The 22,826-nt window shown below is 35.9% G+C and overlaps 1 long non-coding RNA gene across 1 annotated transcript; it reads right to left on the reverse strand.

Moving 5' to 3' along the window:
* Positions 1-14,384: 14,384 nt before the first annotated feature.
* On the reverse strand, positions 14,385-17,441 carry LOC146899389 (uncharacterized). Its single transcript, XR_015022839.1, has 2 exons — positions 15,403-17,441; positions 14,385-14,748 (listed from the first exon to the last, which is right to left on the reverse strand). It is a non-coding gene; the product is annotated as an uncharacterized LOC146899389 (long non-coding RNA).
* Positions 17,442-22,826: the final 5,385 nt, after the last annotated feature.

A 22,826-nucleotide genomic window follows, 5' to 3' on the forward strand; every position in this document is an offset into this window, starting at 1 on the left:
TGTATGAAACATCGCTTGGAAGATTATCGATTAATGCTAACAAGATTCCCATTTATTGTGATAATTCTACTCGCTATTTGTTTGTCAAATAATCCAATTCTACATTCAAGAGCCAAGCATATTGAAATCAAACACCAGCTTATTAGAGACTATGTTCAAAAAGGAATTTTAGATATACAATTCATTGATACCGAACATCAATGGGATGATATATTCCCTAAACCTTTAACTGTTGAAATTTATAAAGAAAAATTTGAACATGCACTTTGTGTCCGATTAAATTGGTTGTCTTGGAGTAGGAATTTATGATGGGAGGGTTGTCTTAAATTTGAATACATTGTTGTTCTTATGATGTTAATTTTGATGAGTGATTAATGATGAACAAATTGAAAAATGAAATTGAAAGATGACGATTGAGGAAAACTAGTTTAGGTTTTTGAATTGAGTTGGATTCTTAAAAAGTGTGGATAATCAGGTAGGTTAACGAAGAATTAGTGTTTCAATGATAGGTTAGTCATGTAGTGAAGATTAGGGTCGAGTTTGGCGAGTTTAGGGTCAAAAACAGAGTTAGGAAAGGCCCCTTAAGGCTAAATCGCACATGCGAAATCGCGTAAAATCTGTGATTTCGTAACCAAAACAAAAAAAGAAACCGGCACTTTTCTCGTTGATAATTAGATTTTGGTGTCTTCATTAAAGTGTTAGCTATGCATGTTAGCTTTAATTTGGGGTTTGTTTGACCTCATTCCAATATCTAGAACTCAAGATATAGTCAAAATACTACACATGGGTCAGCAGTGGTCATTCTCTTTTTCGAGGCATAGGAAATCAATCTTTCAACTATTTTATGTTATGAACTAGGTTTCAATTTAAACATGAAAGTTGTATATATAGATGTTAGCTTTCATGTGGCTTTTTAGTGACCCCAATAGGACGTCAAAAACTTGAGTTATAATCAAAATACGACACAGAGGTCAGCATGGTCGCGCACTCGCCTAGGTTTAGGAAAACCAACCTTTGCACCCCTTTTCGTATCGGATTGGATTTAGTTTCCTTCATGAAAGTTGTAGATATGGGTGTTATATTTATGTAGCTTTAGTTTGACCTCATTCAGACATTCCTAAGTTGATAGTATTAGTGATTTTAATAAATCCGTTAGCGTGTAAAGTAAAGGTTAGGGTCCTTAAGCTTTACATCTAAATGAGGGGTTGTGATCAGGCAAAAATAGAAGTGATTACCCGAGGGTAATAGCAAGTCTAAAACATAAACCGGTGATAGTGATCTAAGTGAATTTAATGATGTTAAAAGATGTAACACCCATACTTAACGTATCTAGAAAGTTTAGCTTGTGCATTATCTTTAGTACCGGATACATTAAAATTTTACAACGTAATTACAATGAAAGAATATCTTATACAATAATATGCCTTCCTACATAAACAAAACAACACAACTCATCTAAAACATAGTAGATGCATCCTTGAAATCCATATCATCCCGCAGCGGGTATGAATGAGCACTTGTTGAATCCTCCATACGGCTACTAGCTTGCAATACCATCCTATTTATCCGAAACAAATAAGGAATGGGATGAGACATGATGTCTCATTGAGTTCCACCTAATCCTAGGCTATAGGTAACCTCGGGGAAACCAACGGTCACCACGTGTCTACAATACAACCTCGACAGTTGATTATACATGTGTGGTCATGCTTTCTTAGATGGTCGTGATTACTAGATCCGTCGTAGGTTCATCTTAACTTGTCATAGGTCTTTCTTACATCATACGTGTCATGGCGGTTAAAGGGAATCTAAGATCGATATGCCGGGATATGCTAAATGCACCGAGGCCTAAACAAAGCATATTCATTACAGATCCTAAACCGTACGATTAGGGAAACCTAAGATCGTAATCGGTATAACTTCATAACATGCTCTATTCCATAAACTTATACGTGTCTAACGTCATATCATAATCATGATCATATCGTGTCGTACATAGTCATACTCATTCATATCATAACATACATAGTCATATTCATTCATACATAGATGTTAGCGTTGTACAAACATATTATCTAAGTTCATTTTACAGAGAGCCTCGGGTGGAGTAACCCCGAGAAAAATCCCATACATAACCGATGAAAACCTAGCTAAGGCACATTGAACTACCTCGGTAACCTCGTGGGCCCCCCTTGCAGGGCTTATCCCATTCTCACAACACCTACGTTTTACATACTCATTTACCAAGAATCCTTAAGCGATCCTATTGTGATAAACTACACATACATCATAGTCTTAATCATACATACATAAAAGGTTAAACCTATACATACCGCTCGCTAACCACGGGTCCGTGAACTACCGGTTAGTAGTAAGCTACCAACACAAACATTCTCATCATAGTGAAGGGATTAGCTTATCTATTCATGGCTTAACATGCTTGCATGGTCATTCTAATTTGTGTGTGACGAGAATAAACTAAACATTTCGCGTCATATCATACATAGGACCGATGCATAGCATTCTAGTTCTCGACTAGCTATGTCGAGGCTCTACATTCATTCCCTTTCTTAGTACATCACTACCCGACGTGTTGCATAACATAACACTCTTGCATATAATTTATCAACAACCATTGTTAATGATTTGCCATGCCTTTCCCTTATTTAAAATTCTACTTTAGTCACTTGGAATTGAGGGGTTCATAATTCAATAGAAGATTGCAAGAAACGGGCCTCGAACCGCATTTCGGACCTCATGAAATTTTTGTAAAAATGTTGTGCCGAGGCTGCACGCTTAAGCGTGCTCCAAGCGTGCAAGACGCTTGCCGGTTCGCTTAAGCGTGCGCCAAGCGTGCGGGACCGCAGTTATGATGTTTTTCACGCTTGAGCATGTTGTGCACGCTTGAGCGAGCATTAATCAGTCCAAAAGTGCAGAAAATGTATTTTTGACATAAAAACCTCAATTTCAAGTGTTCTAATGTATCCAATTATCCGAACATCATAAAAACAATCTATATCATATGCATGGCAACATTTAACAACAATTGTTCATAAATGGTACAAAGGGGTACTATAATCCCTACTTTCTTAATTAACTTAACATGAATTTCTCACATGGAATTCACACAAAAACAAGGTAGGAAAGCTAACTAAGAACTCACCTTAACATGTTTCTTGCAATTCCTACAAGCTTCAAGCTCCCCAAGATCATACCCTAGCTTTTACTTCATCCATGATCCTTAACTTTTCAACCAAACCATGCTTTAATCCATTCATTCTAATTGTTTCTTACTCAAGAAGTTGCCATGATCCATGCTTGATCACCATAGGAGGAAGTTTGGAAGATTATGAGAAGAAATGGAGGCGTGAGTTAGAGAGAAGGAGGAGAGAAAATCTTTCTCTCAAAACCTAGAGAGAGAAAGAAGAGGAAAATATGAAGATTTTGGCCCAAAATTCACTTATATACTCCCCGTGCGAAAGTACTTAAATGCCCTTCGTATTAAACGTGTTTATACCGACACCGATACTTAACTCGTATTTAGCCGTCACCACGTAATATACATGTTCCGTCATACTTACTTTCCATAACATTAATCTTCTGGCACGTTAGACCGGTAATATTCCATTAGCCGACGAGTGGGATATTACACTCTACCCCCTTAAAAGAATTTTCGTCCTCGAAATTTAGAGATTACTTACCAATCATTGCAACTAAAATATACCATCTTTGGACTCGGTCATACAAAATCTAGTTATACACTCTCAAAAGAGTTCGATGTATACTCTCCTCATTAAAACATGTAATTCATCTTGCTTTTAAGCCGCATATAACTAAATTTAGTCTTCTTAGTCTTGATATCCTCCTCGAATCTAGAGTTATCTTAGATCATTGTGATTAGAACTTACCCTCGCTACATGTGGACCGGTTGTCTCGGATCCATATCTTATTCGCTTAACATAAACCATTCGTATAAGTAACTTATCATTAATCGGAACACTCGGATTTGCCTTTCAACTCGGGGTCCTATTGGAAACCAGGTTTGCCCCGCAGTTGCTTACTTATTTTCAAAGTATCGTGTTGTGCACACTCATAGTTCATACATACGCATAATCCATACTTAATCTTTCTTATTGTACCTTCGTACTCATACTTCTTACTTACATTGGTTATCCAACGATTCTGCAATCTGCTTTTCTCATCTCGTAGTCTTAAGAAATCTTCCGATCTCGTTACAATCTCATTGCACCCAAATTCTTGGATAACTCATATAATTTAGCATGAGGAAACGAAATCAATTACGCCGATACTCCCGACATCCATTAACCGCCTTTTAGTTCACATGTTCTTGAATCTTCCGCCTTAGACCACTTGCACTTGAATACTCTCAATAGAAACTTGTACGTCCCATATGACCCTTCGAAGAACAATGTTGTTCACTTCGTCAAACCTTAATTTCCATAGTGTTTTACATACTTTCAAGTGCCACATATTGTTAGATAATAATGATACTTGTTCTACCATTTTGCTTTAAGAAATCTTCTAAACATTAGTATACGGGTCCTTGGAACGTATAGATGCATAACTTTTTAAAAGAACATTGCGAAACCAAACCCTTAACGGTACCGCGGAACCACAGACGAGTCACTATATTTTTGAAAAAGGTTTTCAACTCACCCCAAGCTCGCCTATGACGAGTTGGTCCCGAAGTCCGCACGTCATAAGTGAGCTTACTCGCTTATGGTGTGTGTCATTGGTTTCGTAACATAAAAATTTCTTATTTTTAAGATAAACTTCGTTCCCAAGTCCCCTAATACCCGTCTTAACTTTAAAAGCTATAAAATCATGGTTTGACATTATTATATCAAGTATCGTTATCACTTAACAAGTTTATCACATGTGGGTATGAATCTCATCTCGCATAACTCAAGAATCGTATCTCCTTTCGTGATAAAATTTTTAAACGTCAAACATGGATTCTTTCCTATTCCTTCTTAACTTACATGCATATCTCGGATACACATTACCGCATAACATAAATCATATAGGATCCTTGACCCTCATGACGATATCTCGTTCCCTTATTCCAAGAACACCGAACTTGAATCTTCATAACATCATATTCGGATACCGGTTATCACACTTGTTAACTTGATCATTACTTTGAGTCGTAAGAAGAAACCTTTCAAATTTTACATGTATTTCTATTGCCATAGCATACACTCTTTCTAGCCGACTGACGCTTCTTGCGTAAATTTGACATCACCAATTAGGCAACCCGATTACTTCATTTGTAGTGACCGTAGTCTTTACTATCTTACTTGGTGGAGACACATTCATTATACTTTTACCATATCTATCACCTGACCGTATAAGTCTCATTACTTACTTAACGTTTCGAGAACCGATAAGTGCCAAGAAGTGTTAAATTCATGTTGTATTTTATGCACTTTTTGTTGCTTGCTTTGCAAGTTATTGAAGGAAAAGCCGAGAGATAAGCGTTAAATGCTTTATTACGCTTTATATATCTTACTCTATCATTTTATGCAGGAATTTACCCCAAGACGGTGAGCAAAGAAGAAAAATCTTGAAAAAGTGCAAAATGGCAGAAGCCGATCCAAGAGGCGTAGCTACTCGCACTCAACTCGCAATGACGAGTAACAAATGCACGCAACTCTCAATGGCGAGTTCATTTACTCGCAGTTGCAAGTTAGGGCGGTCTAGCCCCTCGGAGGTGACGTGACGGCGGCTTATTGGTCCAGAATCCTTAACTCGCAATTGCGAGTGAAGTTACTCGCAATGGCGAGTTTGTGCAGAAAGCGAATTCTATAAATAGCCTACTTGCTATTCCTTGAAAAGATAGGAGTTTTTAATCTTATTTTCCCTTAGGTTTTCATAGTTTTCACTTGTAATATCTTTTGTAGGGAGAAATAGGGTTAGATCATATAGAGTGAGAGTGATTAGAAGTTGGATTCTTCCTCCTTTGTTTAGACATCACAAGTTGTAATGAATCCTTACTTTTCAATCCATTCTTGCAAGGCTTCCATGACAATGAGTAGCTAAATCTCCTTTGTTAGGATTAGAGGTACTTGATCTTTGTTAACATGTAATCTTTTGATTTATAAATATATGGTTCTAGCATGTTTATTTAATATTGTTGTTACTCTTGCTCTTAATGCTTTCAAAGAGATTCAAGATGATTTGGACACGAACTCTTGAATTTAGAACTAGAGTAACAATCTATCTTAAGTTATCATTCTTGACACATTTGTTAATCTTTGATAATCATCTTTAATCAAGAACTTAATGCTTTCGGACATTTAATCGGTTGGGAAATCGTCGATTAAGTTATCCGATCGTCTTTGTGATCGTTTGAATGTTTGGGAAATCGATGTTTAAACGATACCTTATAAATAATGATATCACTTTGGACACGAAGGATATTGTAGAAATGATTGTGATAATATTGTTTGGAAAGCTAGAATCCATTTTTGATTATTAGGTTATGTGTGACGCTTGGTTAAGGAATTTTGATCCTCACAAGTTTCAAGCCTTATTAATCTCAACTTTTACTTTTGCAATTTAGTTAATCTAGTTACAATTGAAACAAATAAGTACTCTTGATACTTAGAATGATATTTTATGATGAATTGTCCGTGATATCGCACTAGTCCATGTGGAGACGATATACAATACATACTTTTGATTGATTGAAAAACATTTCATCAAAATGGCGCCGTTGCCGGACCGGCGTTTAGATATCATAGATAGTACGATTGATTTATCATTTTATGCATTTGTACATATTCCGTAAATATTTTTCTTTACTTTATAGGGTTTTGTACTAACCCCTCTTTGGTATACAAAGAAATGTTTTCTTGTTAGTAATACCCGTTTCGCATTCTCAACATAAAAGAAATCATGGCCGATCATGGTTGTTTCAACTTCGCGCTCAATATGAGTATGAACCATATCAACAGTATCAACAATATCCTTCGAAGATGAACGGATAACCATATCAACAAGATCAACAATCCATGATAAACATGCAAGATACCAAACGAAGATTGGAGAATTTATCATTTCGTATGGAGATGATTCAAGCACAAATCATGGATAACTAAGCCAACATTCAATACACTCACAGAGAACAACAAAATAATTTAAATATGGTTGAGAAAGTTGGAGAGATTGTAGAAGAAAATATTGTTGAAACCGAGGAAGATACAATGTTAGAAGGCCATGACTCATATATTGAAGAGGCCAAAACAAGCTTGATAATGGAGAAGTGATGATGGTTACAGAGAAACGAGAACGGTTACTTGGCAAGGAAGAATTACCGGAAGCAAGGGGAAAGAAAGTGAACAAGGTAGAAATTGATCGGGTCATTAATGAAATTTGCACCTTGTTCAACAAATCAAAGTTAGGGATGATATGGACTCCGCGTCAAGTATCTAAAGTTCATGGAATTCCTCCCAAAGAGTAGGATTTCAAAAGATGATGTGTTGAATGTTTCATTTTGGCCACCCTAACGAAAAAGGCGTCGAGCTAACGACGTTAAACAAGCGCTTGTTGGGAGGCAACCCAACTTTGTAAGTCTTTTTATTGTTTTTAAGGCATATTAGGTATTAGAGTCATGTGCATGCATCAAAACATCCCAAATAGATTTCTGAAATGTCATAACTCGCAATTGCAAGTAAAACAACTTGCAACTGCGAACAAAGTGGTCTTTGACCGTGTTGACCACCAATTAACTCGCAATTGCGAGTAGAGTTGCTCGCCATTGCAAGTTAGTGCAGTTCGACGATTACGAAAACCAAACCCACTAACTCCCATTAACTCTCCCCATTACCACATATTCCTTATCATTTTCGTTGTAACTTTCTCTCTCTACAAAAATTTCTCCATTTTCTTCTCTCAAACATCAACACTAACCCTAATTTTCAAAGCCAAAAATTTCAATAAGAAAATCAAGTCAAGTTTCAACTTAGGAATTCATCTATGCACTTGTTTTCATTCATTTCTAACAAACAGTTTGTGTTATGATTCTTTGGTTTTGTTTTCCTTTTGAACGTATGCATGAAACCCTAGGGTAGAAGATTTTTTTTCTCGTTGATTCTAATTCGTGAACAAAATGCCCAAATGACCGAGATGAGACAAAATCATGCACAAACATTTGTACTCCTTTCCATTTGCATCCAAAGTTTTTGATTGTAAAAAAAAAAACATAAAAATAGGGTTTTTGTGTACCAAATTCGAATTTCAAACCTAATACATGATTTAGCTCATCTCTCCGTCAATTCTAGAGTCGTAAATGCTTTAATTAGGGTTAGGACAACATGGCACCGAGCAAATTTTGAAAAGGGTTGCGTTTTGCCAATTTTCGGGTAACTCGCAATTGCGAGTGAATTTACTCGCAGCGAGTGTTCATCATAACTCGCAATTGCGAGTGAAGTTACTCGCCATTGAGAGTTAAGACGTAACTCAAACATTTTTCGTGCACCAAACTCGTTTAAGCTCGCAATTGATTTCTAATGTTCCATATTGTTATTTAATTGTCGATTTTGTTGTGTATGGTATCTCCCGGTTGTTTTGTAGGTATGGCACCAAAGAATCCAGCTTAACACCGTAAAGAAAGAAAGGCGAAACATCTGCACCTCAACCCCCACCTAGAAACCAATCATTTGACGGGGAAAGGTTTAGGTCTAGGTACCATCGTAACAAGTATAATGAACTTAACAAACAAGTCCACGTGGAGTGAGAAAGTTTTTAAAATCAGCCCCGAGGGACCATACAAACATATTCTTGAGCTTTTCCTTGCACAAGGGTGGACCCGACTCCTTAACCCTATAACCAATATCAATGCTGAGTTGGTGCATGAATTCTATGCAAACGCCCTTCCGTAAAACCCTCAAACCGGCCCATTCACCTTTGAAACCTTTGTGAGAGGTCGGACAATCCGGTTCGATCGCGAGGCTATTAACATTTACCTAGGAAACCCATTCGATCCGGATGTTGAGGCCGAGAGTGGGATAGATGATTTTCATGATAAATAGAGCAAGGGTCACTTCCTCCTTGATGAAATCCATGAGGAGATAAAAAAGTTCATTATGTTAGAGGGGGAAAACTATGACCTAAGTGATGCAGGGAGAGAGCATAGGGCTCAATACAAGATCATGATAAAACCGGCCAAGCTTGTCATGAGGTTCATCCTACACAATGTCAAACCTAACAACCATTTGGCCGACACCACCGTAAATGTATGTCCCCTTATTTACTACATTCTCAAGGGGATTAAGGTAGATATTGATCGACCATTGCTTGGGAACTAAAGTTAGTTACTCTTCAAGGTAACAAGGAACCAAAAACCAGCCTCTCCTTTCCGGATTAATCATGGGACTTATCAAAGACACCAATATGCGGATGCCCTCTTCGTTCATGAAGTCATCAAAAACCCCATTGATGACGCTTTCATTACCCGCCGGATTTGGAGTGACAAAGACAAAGACAAAGACAAAGGTAAAAGCAAGAAAGCTTCATCTTCTCGGCACCTCCCTCACAACCCACTCGCCGATTTTGACTTTGCAAGCTATGCTCGGTGGGAACATCATAGCAATATGCACACTTGGAACATGCCGGCAGCCACAAACCGTGCAAACATTTGAAGGAAAATCGAAAGATATCATACACAATGAAGAAGAAGAAGAAGAAGAAGAAGAATTTCGATTTTCTTTCCTTGGATCATTACGAATTTGACATGAATCGGTGATACGATTGTTACCTCGATAGTTTCGTTCGAATCACGATCACAAACTAAGCAAAGCAAGAAAGCCTCTAGTAAGTCCACACGAACAAGGTGCTCCTCCAAAACTCGGTGCTAGCCAATGAATTGGAAGTGCAGAGAAGAAAGGGGTTGCTTCAAAACGTGTAACCAAAAACTTCAGCACCGCAGTTCTATTTATAGAACTTCTAGTGTGCTCTGCAAGTCATAAGTCACTATTGGGCTTTAGCAAGCCCAACAACGAGTTTAGTAATTTTGCTAACTAATTAGCGTTATTTACTAAACGCACCCCTTATATAAGTCATACTTATATATTTCTCTTTTGACTGTTCTTTGTGTGTGACCCTATAGGTTCTAGTCACGTTGGCAATAATATTAAATCTAATATTTAATATTATAAACAATGAGCGGTATCTAGCAACACATCATTGCTACACAAGTGACAAGAATGTCATGTGATCTCGACGAAACCTTTCCATGATAATACTCATGTGTACACTTACTCCTTTGTCTCGATATCTTTATTGATCCCAAGGCATAGATATTGTCACCCTTGTATAGATCAATGTTTATATTCCTTGATTCCGAAATATACTTGAATAACGAATAAGTCCAATATCTTATATTGACTTAGTTCGGCATGGCCATGCAATTTTACAACCATATTTCATCAAGAGGCCTAAAGATATATCTCCGTTTATGAGGAGGGACAAATCCCATCTAGGACACTCATGTCCCTCAGCATGCTTCATCAAGTACCCATCAACCAACGTTATGGTTATCCTTTTACGTACAACGTTAGAATGACAACAAAGCACTTGAGTCCACATCTAGGGATCATAGTGGTTTCAGTCCAAGAGCGATATACACTATTATCATTGTGAGAATATCTTATGACAATTGCATAACTTACTATGTAGTATTCTCACGGCGGGTCAATCCAATATAAATATTACTCCTAATATTTATATCTATGTGAAGACTTGATAACTCTTTATCCATGATCCGTGAGATGTGATCATCAGCCTACCCACATAATAGTCTCTATGCTTTAATGATATCCCACTTCTCAATAAAGCTTGACTACGGATACTTTTAGAATAGTTTCCTTATGTTTAACGGGGTCTCACAATTAAGTTATACTTAATGTTCCATTAAACGGACTAACTATTCTAGGGACTTCATTATTTTGAAACAAAACAAAATCAATAAAGAAATGCCTTTTAATTTATAGTTTCACAATATATATATTTATATCAATATCATGATACAAAGCCAAACCCAATCAATATAGATTGGCTATTAGGGCTTACTCCAACAACATTTACTTCCAAAGAGTCTCGATTTCTGATGCAAAGAAATAGGCCGGGTATCCTCCGGAGATCATGGATCGCCTTATGACCCCTCCCGCGTTTCAAACTTATGTCAACCGGCCCGAGGACATGCCAGGTCCCTATGGAGGGGGTGGATTCTTTGCAGGTCATGAGGATGCAAACATGGAGGAAGATGTTGGTGGTGTTGGCAATGAAGGAGGAAACGAGCAGACGATCCGGCAAATGTCCATAGTGCCACTTCATCTCACCAGGGATCAGATGATGACATGCAGGGTTGAGAAGGAAGAAAAGACTTGAAAGCTCATCCTTTATTGATTGATATCTTATTAAGCTTTCAAGTCAATTCTTACCTTCTCATTTATCTTTTATTTTCTTTCTCTTATGCTACTTTGTGAACATTATTTTGCTTCGTTGGTTATTTTTATTTTAGCACGATGACTCGTACTTATTTTAGCTCGTTTTAATTAGTATTGTGATGTTCGTATTCATATTAGTATTGTTTAATGTTGTATTGTTAGTTAAAATAATGAGTTAGCACTTTTGGTTAGATAAGTACTTCATTAGGAAACCATGTGAAAAATGTGGAAGTTTCTTTTCTATCACTCTTGCTTAATTTTCAAATCTTAGATGATTGATATTGATACATAATTGTGGTAAAAGCGCAAATCCAAGGTACAAGTTACCAGCTTTTCTAGGTTTTTACTCGAATATGAAACGGGTACTTTGTACAAATTTCATTGCATTTAGTTCTTTGCGAGGATGTATTTGTTTGTGAACCACTTAGTTCTAGCCTAAAAGTGAGGAAACCTCAATTGTTTGTTCTATATGCAAGGAGACCGGCATTCATTGTTTAACTCGGTTGTGTTATGTTAAATCCAATAATTGTTTTAAGTTGTGTGAAGGCATGGAAATGCTCAAGGCACATTTTTGTTATTGTGTGAAACATACTTGACCACAAATAGCCTACCTTGTGAGAAGAGCGCGTACTTTCTAACCCACTTGAGCCAAATGAATCGGAGTCATCAATTATGAACCGACAATTCATAAGCACAATGCTTGATGAATTTTCCCTTAAATTTTTCAAATTCCCAAGTTCATTTTTGACGCACTTTAGGACTCGAGACGTTTTTAATTGTTGAACCCTAAACTTTCATCGTTTATTTGTCCCTTTTACCTTAGAGTAGGGGAACATTCAAATAGGGTATGATTTGATTCAAGTTGGGGAGAAAAGGTAGATGTAAATCTTTTGTCAAGTACAATGGTGTAATTTTATTCTTGATCAAGACAACATGGTGTTGTAAATACAAAAAAAGAAAAAGAAAAAGAGAAATAGAGAAAAAAGAAAGAAAAATCCAAAAATAGAATAAGTTGTCAAGATCAAAGTGTATCATGTGTGAACAACAAGGGTTTGTATAGAATTAAGGGGATTCTTGTAATTTTGTCTTTTGGTTGTAAATAGAAGGAATGTTCCCTTATGCTTGGCCTTCGAATTCAATTTTCCCACAAATGTCCTTTCTTTTGTAGCCAAGCCAAGTTATAACCCTTGAAGACCTTTTGATCCATGTTTTTTTTTGTGCCTTTTGAAATGATAGTTGGGTGGACACATAACTTGATTGGAATGTTAACTTGATTGCCGGATGTGTGTTCATAACCCTCACTCATTTGATTTCAATTGTTTATCTACTTTCAAAGAAGTGTGTTAGGTGTGGTTCGTAAGTAAATGTATTATTGACTTGAACTTTTTGACATGAACTTTGTACATAGGACTCATTTCATAGTTATAGTAGAATTTTAGATTAGTTGGAAACTTAGACTTGCCCGCGCATTCATTTTAAATCATTTATCCGAAAAAAGTTTTGAAAGCCTTTTGTACCGTTGTCTTGTCCTATTGACTTGTTTGATTTTCAATCTTTTGTTTGAGGACAAACAAAGAGTTAAGTTGGGGAGAGTTTGATAAGTGCCAAGAAGTGTTAAATTCATGTTGTATTTTATGCACTTTTTGTTGCTTGCTTTGCAAGTTATTGAAGGAAAAGCCAATAGATAAGCGTTAAATGTCTTATTACGCTTTATACATCTTACTTTATCCTTTTATGTGAATTTACCCCAAAACAAAGTGAGCAAAGAAGAAAAATCTTGAAAAAGTGCAAAATGGCGAAGCCGATCCAGGGAGGCGGTAGCTACTCGCACTCAACTCGCAATGGCGAGTAACAAATGCGAGCAACTCGCAATGGCGAGTTCATTTACTCGTAGTTGCGAGTTAGGGCGGTCTAGCCCCGCAGAGGTGACATGACGGCAGCTTATTGGTCCGTAATCCTTAACTCGTAATTGCGAGTTAAGTTACTCGCAATGGTGAGTTTGTGCAGAGGCAGAATTCTATAAATAGCCTACTTGCTATTCTTTGAAAAGAGAGGAGTTTTTAATCTTAGTTTCCCTTAAATTTTCATAGTTTTCACTTGTAATATCTTTTGTAGGGAGAAATATGGTTAGATCATATAGATTGAGAGTGATTAGAAGTTGGATTCTTCCTCCTTTGTTGAGACATCACAAGTTGCAATGAATCCTTCCTTTTCAATCCATTCTTGCAAGGCTTCCATGACAATGAGTATCTAAATCTCCTTTGTTAGGATTAGAGGTACTTGATCTTTGTCAACATGTAATCTTTTGATCTATAAGTATATGGTTCTAGCATGTTTATTTAATATTGTTGTTATTCTTGCTCTTAATGCTTTCAAAGAGATTCAAGATGATTTGGACACGAACTCTTGAATTTAGAACTAGAGTAACAATCTATCTTAAGTTATCATTCTTGACACGTTTGTTAATCTTTGATAATCATCTTTAATCAAGAACTTAATGCTTTCGGACATTTAATCGGTTGGGAAATCGTCGATTAAGTTATCCGATCGTCTTTGTGATCGTTTGAATGTTTGGGAAATCGATGTTTAAACGATACCTTAGAAATAATGATATCACTTTGGACACGAAGCATATTGTAGAAATGATTGTGATAATATTGTTTGAGAAGCTAGAATCCATTTTTGATTATTAGGTTATGTGTGACGCTTGGTTAAGGAATTTTGATCCTAACAAATTTCAAGCCTTATTAATCTCAACTTTTACTTTTTCAATTTAGTTAATCTAGTTACAATTAAAACAAACAAGTACTCTTAATACTTAGAATGATATTTGATGATAAATTGTGTAACGCCCCTTTTTTTTAACACCGAAATTGTGTTAGTTTTTTTTATTTTTTAAAACGAACAAAAGAATAAATAAATACTTTTTAATCACAAGTCATAGAATTTTATTAACAAAATAAACTAAAGGTTACTTTTTATAATGAACGTCGTAGTTATATAGAGCTTTGTTTGGCAACAAAATAGTTTACAAGACACAATTACATCCTCCGCGTAGGGAGAATTTTCTATCAAAAGTATTAACTAAAAATTAAAAAGAATCCTAAAGCTGATCCTTAACTCTAAACCGGACCGAATTGGTTTGAGACCTACCGATGACCCAAGCTTGACTTCCCAAATCGCTACTCCTCCGAAGTCTTTGTCACTCCCGCTTAACGACTCCCTATTTGGATGTGGGGCAAAGCCCGATCCACGAATTAATGTAGAGGGTCACGATCTAAAAACAACATAATTACAGAAATACAACATGCATTGCATGTAGGCATGGTAAATGGCTTTCAAATAAACATTCAACATATAAACTATAACAATGCACATTTAGCCTAAAAATGCAGACTCTACATGAGTGTGAAGCCTATCACAGGACATCACATGCAAATGATTCCGGAATTAATACACCTCCGCAGAGGGTTGTGGCAACTCCACATAAGGAGATGAGTATCTACCCATCTATCGACTCAATGATCCACTACGGGATAAGGTGGTCTTCAATGCACCCCGTGCCACCTCTCCAAGGTGCACCTCGTGACTCCTCTCTGGTGGCCACGTTTACTATGAAATGCATGAGCATGCGATTCCCCTTATATGCTAATGCAACATCTTACATATCTCAAAAGCATATGTAATATCAATAAAATGCTTGTTCATACATATATTCTTAATCATAATGTATAACCACATAAATTCATCGTGCATTTCAATTATTTTGAAAGCAAAGCACATCAATAGATCATAATCAAATTGATAACATATCATCTCCAACCGGGTAAACATATTTACTCCAAATGTTTATTCACAAACAAAACAAATATAAGCACATAAACCAACCACGCATTTAAGTAATTATAGTGTTTCAAGAGAGTGCCCTTACTTGAGCAAAGCATTCCCTTTTATTTCTTTTAGACATCAAAAACCCTCAAGAACCCAATAGCATTCGCAAAGGTGATATTCCAAATTTTGTTCTCACACCAATAGCCCTCCAAGTAAAGGCCTTTATTTATTATCTTACTCATTTCTTCAAACTCTCTCACAATCTCACTTTACTCTCACTCAACTCTCACATGTCCGTCAAAGTTCATGACACGGACACTTAAGAGAAGGGAAAAGAGACCGAAGCGAATAGAGGGAGATGATCAAACTTAAGAGAGAGCAAGAAAATACGACTTGACAATTTTCTATCCAAGAGACCAAAATTTTGAAGATTTAAGAATAACACCAAAAATAAGGTTTTGTTTTTCTATAATTAATTATCAATTCAAAATTACCTTCGATTAAGATAAATTTCTAACTATGTTAAGGTTGTCTTGTCCCAAACTTCGTTAAGTCCGTTAAAATATTAAACGCGCAATCTAAATTTATAAAAAATATCATAAACATTATTTTCCATTGTTGTTTAATCAAATAAGTTCATCCTTAAGTCATTTATTTATTATTATTTTAAAGGACCTAGTATACAAAATCAAACAATTATTTTTCTAAAACATTGCCTTGAGAAAATAAATCTAGCCGGTATAAATTTTTATTCTAAAGTTCTCATTCTAAAAATATTATTAACTTTAGTGTCTAATAAGTATTCGTTTTAGTTACTAACTAACTCATTGGTTTTAGACCCAAAGTAATAACAAAGGTTCAATTTTAGGATTCCCTTAAAACTATCAAAATTATTAGAAGAATTCAATAATATTAAATAATCTATTTCACACCAAAACTAAGTTTCATTCCAAAGTCCATAACTACAACTCTTAATTCTACTAAGTTAATTAACATTGTTTTTTCCTTTATATCGACACATAGTTATATATTTTGTTAGTCATGATTCAGAGGAAAGTCAAAGTCCAAATGTCCATATATTCATTTTTCTTTGCATCTTCCATATGTATATATACACACGTTAAAAGTCCAATATGTCCAATGTTTCCGGGGAAGGTTCCATATATGGCAAAAGGGTGGTGGCTTAAAAGTATATCCTTAATTATTTTACATTCTTTTTACTTAATTTTTCATTTTCAAAGATAATAATTTCTAAAATAACCCTCCCCATACTCACACACAGCTACATCATATTTTCTTTAAATATATCCAACACACCTTAGTTAAATCAACAAAGAAAATAATCAAAACTCAATTCCCTTACAAAAACTATTTTTCTTCAAAGACAACTTTTCTTTTGGGTCAATCATTACCTATACCCAATATATGATAAAGTCAAAGAATATATTTTTGTCAACAAGAACCTTATGGTTCGCCCAACACAAAAAATAAAAGAAGTGGAAAGAACTTTGTTCCTTTAAAAGCCTACTAACTTATAAACTATTATTAGATCAATTGGTTTTTAAGAATAATACAATAGCAAAGTTTCGATCATAGAGGAAGTAAAATAAAAGGAAGGAAATTGTTACCTTAATTAGGCTTATAGTCACCATAAAATCATTACTAGATTCTAGCTCCCAATCAACACCTCTTAATTTTCTTCATAGTTCACAAAGTTTACTTGATATAGATAGTTTGGAGAAAATCAAGGTAGCATAAGTTCATGTATGGTGTTTAAGGTGAGACTTCTTTTAATAATAATCAAATTAGAGAAATTAGTTAAGTTAAACAAAAGGAGGTCTTGTGATAATATTGCTTAGATTATAAGTAAAATAAAAACAACATAGCTAGTAGTTACTTTTGTAGTATCAAGCACTCAAGATGATAGAGAGGAAAGTAAAAATAGAAGTACTAGTAAGGAAAGAGGGAGGTGAAAAGGAAAGAAAAATGAAAAGATATGGATGAAGAGATATGGATGAAGGAAGAAGAGAGAAGAATGAAGACAATAGAAAGAAGAGAGAAGAAAGAAGAAAGAAACGTGAGAGAATGAGAGAATGAAGGGAGAATGAGCAACTTTTTTTTTTTTTGAAGGAAATGAGCAACTTGATTGGCATACATATACATATATTTATAAAAGAATTAGAATATGTAAGTGTGTGTGGTTACCATGTGAGGGAGGAATAAGGGGAAGATATTTTCTTGGTTGCTAAGTCACTTAAATAGATTAGATAATAAAATTCTAACTCTTGGGTCATAAAATGTTGGTGCCGTGTAAAATTTCTAAGAGGATAAGATGAAAGTAGATATTTTCTCATCAAAGATAATCTTTGTTACCCTTTTGTCCTCTAATTAATATCATTTCTACCAATATAAAAATAATTAGTCACTTCTAAAAACTCATCATAGTTATTTGTTCTCATTTATTTCTATAACAAGTCACTTAATTTTAAACGTAAATGCGGTTGACAAGTTATACGTGATACCGATAAAAATGTCCAAAATCATATTTACCGATAAAATAACTTTTTATTCGAGTATTCTATACGACATTTTCTCGCCGTGAAAATTCCCGACGGAAAATTATTTTTAATGCATTAATCTATCATGAATAATTTTATGAGTCTATACAAAAAATTTCGTACGAAACGGAGTTTGTTTTAAAACTTAAGCGTGGTAAATTTTCCGTTTGTGGAAGAGATTGAAAATTAAATTCTCGAGAAATTTTCCGAAAAATTTATCATGAGTAATATTCGAGTAGCGATAAAAATTCATAGTCGAAGGTATTATTTATTTTTATTTGAACATAAATTAAAATAGACATGGAAACATAATATTATAATATTAATATTTATTTATTCTTAAAATTACGGGTCTTACAAATTGTCCGTGATATCGCACTAGTCCCCGTGGAGACGATATACAATACTTACTTTTGATTGATTGAAAAACATTTCATCAAGAACTTCTCGCTCGTCTCACAATGCTTCACACTAAAACCGTATTACTACACCGAACATTCCTCACTAAGATTCTTACCGTCAAACTCAAGCCTCCACGTATACCGTCAAAAACCTTACCGATTAACTTCCGTTGCGCCACTCGGTTCCCACCGGTTGTCTTTAACCAATACTCTAATCCGTCGAGATGAGTGAAACTTCACACTCCTTCTACATATGATTACTATCTTATCAAAATCTTCCATGCCGCAACCAACGCGGCAACCTAACACTTTTCACCGCTTTGTGAGATTGAATCTCACGATAAGCTTATCGTATAATCATATACTTTCCTTATGGATAGACATCACGTACTCAATATTTTGGCTTATCTCCCGACATATCAATATCATACTTAAACTTGTTCTCGAACAATCTTGACTCATAGTGCACTTCGTTGTTACTACATATTTACCATTTCCATGAATCATCCTTACAAATTCCCATGGTAGACTCTTCATGTACTCTTACATGCCTTCCATATATATATCCAACGTTGCATCTTCATATTCTCGCATACCATGCTTTGCTTAATCCTACTAATGTTTGCTCGTTGATTTCTCTCTTAAAGAAATTTTCATAAAATTAGCACATGGGTCATTGGCGTTGATGATTCTTCATCATATATAAAAACATCGTGAATCTGGGTACTAGTCGTTACCATAAAATCATGGAACGAGTTGATAACACAACAGTGCCATCAAATCTTGCTCCAAGTGAGTTTAGCTTACTTTACGCGAGTCATAACGGACCAATATCTGCAGAATTCCATTTTAATTTCTAAAACGCCAACTCCAATCACCCATATGCGTATATCTTTTCAAACTTTGTAATTTTTAAAATCCATCATTGTAACTAGCCTTAGCAGGTTAATCACGCAAAACATAGATTCGAGAAATAACTATAACTTCACAAAATCCGGAATCTTGTGATTACACATAACTTTTCACCATGCTACTTTCCGTCTCTTGACTTCACACCCGCAACGTTTCTTCTATATAACGGTAACCTTAAAACTCATGGTCCACGCTCCTTCTTAACTCTCGAAGTATTAGTTCCCGACTTCACCTTGAACTAGATTAATTCCTTTTTTGTTTGCTCATGTCTTTTCTTTTGAAAACTTTAAGGTAAAATATGTATTACATGCTTGACATTTGAGGGGTTTCAATATCGAAAAGTCTGCAAAAAGTTGCCTTAGAAAATACTATAGGGCCTTTAAAACAAACCAAGAACTCCCATGAGGTTGTGGAACTTGCCACAAACTCGCCTATGGCGAGTTACCTCTCGGAAAATCTTGGCCGCAAGCGAATTATTTCACTTATAGTGAGTTCCTTCAGGTCCCGCACTTCAAAATTCATATATTTGGCTTAAAGACCTCAAATTCAAGTTCTTATTGACCGTAAAACACTTAAAACTCATAGGAAACATTATAAGGTCATTGCATGGCAAACACTAACATCAAATCAATATTATTCACGGCACAATGAAACTAATTCCATATTCATCGTAACACTTTCACATAAAACTGCCTCGTTAGACCTTGTCTTCATCTACTTCCAACAGCTTTACTTGTTTTTCTCGCCGATCCACTTAATACACCAAACGTTAGAACCTTTTCCACTATAGGCATTCACATCTTTGGCTTCATTCACATAACTCTATCCCCGAGAGCTTATTGATTTCATTAATACTCAACAATGTCGGAGCACTACATCTTACTCTTAACATCGCCTTATGTTCCCGAAGGAATTAAACTTCGTCTACTTAGCTCATTGGCCACCTTCGGCATGATTAGATTCTTACTATTACTCACTCCGAGTTCATACTTCCCGCTCATCTTCATCACATACTTCTCTCCTCCCGGGTCCTATTTAGCTCTCGGTCATCCGTCCAAATCGTCAAATGCTAAATTGAGTTGATCAGATCAACTAGAACCAATAATTAGAATATTTACCCGGAACCCAATGGTCCCACTACCTTAGTTATAACTTAATGACCCATAGCACGATTCGAATCGACCTGCTCCGATACCAAATGTAACACCCATACTAAACGTATCTAGAAAGTTTAGCATGTGCATTATCTTTAGTACCGGATACATTAAAATTTTACAACTTAATTACAATGAAAGAATACCTTATACAACAATATGCGTTCGTACATAAACAAAACAACACAACTCGTCTAAAACATAGTAGATGCATCCTTGAAATCCATATCATCCCGCAATGGGTACGAACGAGCACTTGCCGAATCCTCCATACGGCTACTAGCTTGCAATACCATCATGTTTATCCGAAACAAATAAGTAGGCTATAGGTAACCTCAGGAAACCTACGGTCACCACGTGTCTACAATACAACCCGACGGTTGATTATACGTGTGTGGCCATGCTTTCCTAGACGGTTGTGCATACTAGATCCGTCGTAGGTTCATCTTAACTTGTCATAGGTCTTGCTTACATCATACGTGTCATGGCGGTTAAAGGGAATCTTATGCCAAGATACGTTAAACGCACCGAGGCCTAAACAAAGCATATTCATGACACGATCCTAAACCACACGATTAGAGAAACCTAAGATCGTCATTGGTATAACTTCATAACTTGCTCTATTCCATAAACTTATACGTGTTTAACGACATATCATAAACATGATCATATCGTGTCGTACATAGTCGTACTCATTCATATCATAACATACATAGTCATATTCATTCATACATAGATGTTAGCGTTGTACAAACATATTATCTAAGTTCATTTTATGGAGAGCCCCGGGTGGAGTAACCCCGAGAACAATCCCATACATAACTGATGAAAACCTAGCTAAGGCACATCGACTCCCTTAGTAACGTGCGGGCCCCCTTGCAGAGCTTATCCCGTTCTCACGACACCTACATCTTACATACTTATTTACCACGAATCCTTAAGCGATCCTATTATGATAAACTACACCTACATCATAGTCTTATTCATACATACATACATAAAAGGTTAAACCTATACATACCCGTTCACTAACCACGGGTCCGTGAACTACCCGTTTAGTGGTAAGCTACCTACATAAACATTTTCATCATAGTGAAGGGATTAACTTTATCTATTCACGGTTTAACATGCTTGCATGGTCATTCTAATTCGTGTGCGAAGAGAATACACTAAACAATTTGCGTCTTATCATACATAGGACTCATTCATAGCATTCTAGTTCTCGACTAGCTATATCGAGGCTCTACATTCATTCCCTTTCTTAGTACATCACTACTTGGACGTATTGCATGACATAACACTCTTGCATATCATTTATCAACAACCATTGTATATGATTTGCCATGCCTTTCCCTTGTTTATAATTGTACATTAGTCACTTGGAATTGAGGGGTTCATAATTCAATAGAAGATTGCAAGAAACGGGCTTCGAACGGCATTTCGGGACCTCATGAAAATTTTGTAAACATGCCGTGCCGAGGCTGCACGCTTAAGCGCGCCCCAAGCATGCAGGACCGGTAGTTACGACGTTTTTCACGCTTGAGCGTGTTGTGCATGCTTAAGCGAGCATTCATCGGTCCGAAGTGCGTAAATTGTATTTTTGACATTAAAACCTCAATTTCAAGTGTTCTAATGTATCCTAATCATCTAGAACATCATAAAAACAATCTATATCATATGCATGGCAACAATTAACAACAATTGTTCATAAATGGTACAAAGGGGTACTATAATCCCTAATTTCTTAATTAACTTAACATGAATTTCTCACATGGAATTCACACAAAACCAAGGTAGGAAAGCTAACTAAGAACTCACCTTAACATGTTTCTTGCAATTCCTTCAAGCTTCAAGCTCCCCAAGATCATACCCTAGCTTTTACTTCATCCATGATCCTTAACTTTTCAACGAGACCATGCTTTAATCCATTCATTCTAATTGTTTCTTGCTCAAGAAGTTGCCATGATCCATGCTTGATCACCATAGGAGGAAGTTTGTAAGATTATGAGAAGAGAGGGAGGCATGAGTTACAGAGAAGGAGGAGAGAAAATCTTTCTCTCAAAACCTAGAGACGAAAGAAGAGGAAAATATGAAGATTTTGGCCCCAAATTCACTTATATACTCCCTTGTGCGAAAGTACTTAAATGCCCTTCGTATTAAACATGTTTATACCGACACCGATACTTAACTCGTATTTAGCCGTCACCACGTAATAAACATGTTCCGTCATACTTACTTTCCATAACATTAATCCTCAGCACGTTCGACCGGTAATATTCCATTAGCCGACGAGTGGGATATTACAAAAGATGACTTGACAATAGGACGTGAAAAATAATGATCTTAAGAGTATTGATAATTGGAGTGAGAGAGCCAAGGTAAATAAGTACTTTATGGCAAATGTTATATAGGAATGTTTAAAGTGTAAAAACAAATAAAGATTATAGTGTAGTCGAGTTAGATGATCGTAGGCGAGATGTAAAGAAAGATAGGGAGTTG

Source organism: Medicago sativa, chromosome 8 (genome assembly GCF_051527215.1).
Source record: "Medicago sativa cultivar Bolivia chromosome 8, Bolivia_mono, whole genome shotgun sequence".
NCBI classification, from domain to species: Eukaryota; Viridiplantae; Streptophyta; class Magnoliopsida; order Fabales; family Fabaceae; genus Medicago; species Medicago sativa.